This window comes from Phacochoerus africanus, chromosome 1 (genome assembly GCF_016906955.1).
Source record: "Phacochoerus africanus isolate WHEZ1 chromosome 1, ROS_Pafr_v1, whole genome shotgun sequence".
Lineage (NCBI taxonomy): Eukaryota > Metazoa > Chordata > Mammalia > Artiodactyla > Suidae > Phacochoerus > Phacochoerus africanus.
In genome coordinates, this window is record NC_062544.1 from 229287395 (window position 1) to 229288822 (window position 1428).

Consider the following 1428-nt stretch of genomic DNA (forward strand, 5'->3'; position numbering starts at 1 on the left):
CCATTTAGGGATGTAGCGTCTTTCACTATTCCTGCTGCCTTTAGGTCCTCAATCAGGACTGTGATTTCTTTTTTTTTCTCTTTGGATTCTGTTGTTTCTGTTTGACCACCTGGGAAGGAACATAGATTGGAGAATGACTTACATGTTTTTCTAGTATTTCTCTACATGCCATAGTTCCTGAATAGGAGAATACCTTCTGGCACTTATAAGCCTTCACTGTACAGGCATGGAAGATATTAATGCCAATTACACATTCAGCAGTGCAAGCCACAGTGACAGTACATTGAACCATTGCGAAGGGCCCCACCTGCAAGGTCAGGTTAGCTTCCCTTCTTCTCTATGAATGCTGCTCAAACCCTATGATCTGAATCCAGGTATTTCCTCCCCCCTTGGGGCTGGCTAGTATGGTGTCTTGTTCTACATATCAAGCAAAGCATCCAACTTGAGTTCTTCTCTTTCCACTGTTCCTCAGCATACTTGGGCTGGTACATATAGCCTTTGGGGATAGGGGGACTTTGGCTTTAGCTCTAATCAGCTTTCTCTTCAAAGCAGTTGTATTTGGATTGGAGGAGGAGAGAGGATGACTCAGCTTCGGTGAGGAAGTCATATTTACTTTCTATTTTGAGTGGTATGACTGCTAAACACAACTCAACCAAATGAACCTCCAATGCTTTTGAGCCAATCAAAAATTCATTATCAAGCAGCAAGGTCATCACATCCAGCTTTGAAGACCTGTAAAACCAGACACCTTGATTGCTACTTATGGTCTCGGGGTTTATGCCTGTTGCCTAGATTAGCCTTTATTCTCACTATGACAATTTTTATAAAGGAGTCTACATTAATCTGTAGTACCCACTGCCACATCACCAAATTCTCCTTAAGTTCTTGCTTGATTTCAACATAGGACAAAGGGAGTTTTCCAGGGCAGCATGGCTGACAGAAGACATTTATCCAGATTTCTTTGGGTAAGTTTTTCCGTGTCTAGTAAGTTGCCTTAAGAGCCTGAACACTAGTCAATGCCTCATTAGTGGCTTCCTACTGAAGGTTACCTGTCTCAGAGAAATCTCCCTGAGAAGAGCCAAATCTCCCTTTTGGCAGCCAGGGTCCACTAGAGAAATACCTGGGGCTTATTGCTGTTGCCTTTGAATGGATCTAAGATTGCCATTCCAGACTGCAGGGGGAGCTGATCCATACACAGCCCAGCTGTTGCTATCCTTTCTTAATAAGTACTGTGTATTTCTTTCTCTCATCTTTCAGTGGACCCAGCCAAAGTTCCAAAGATTTACCTGCTTTCTTTCTACAGTCATCACAGATTTCCCTTTTCACATTCAGTGTGGGTGTACCTCTCTGTAACTTGTCCAAAATGGAACTCAATCTTGGGCTTACCTGGAATGAATCTGCAACCATCTTTTTGATTTCTCCTCATTA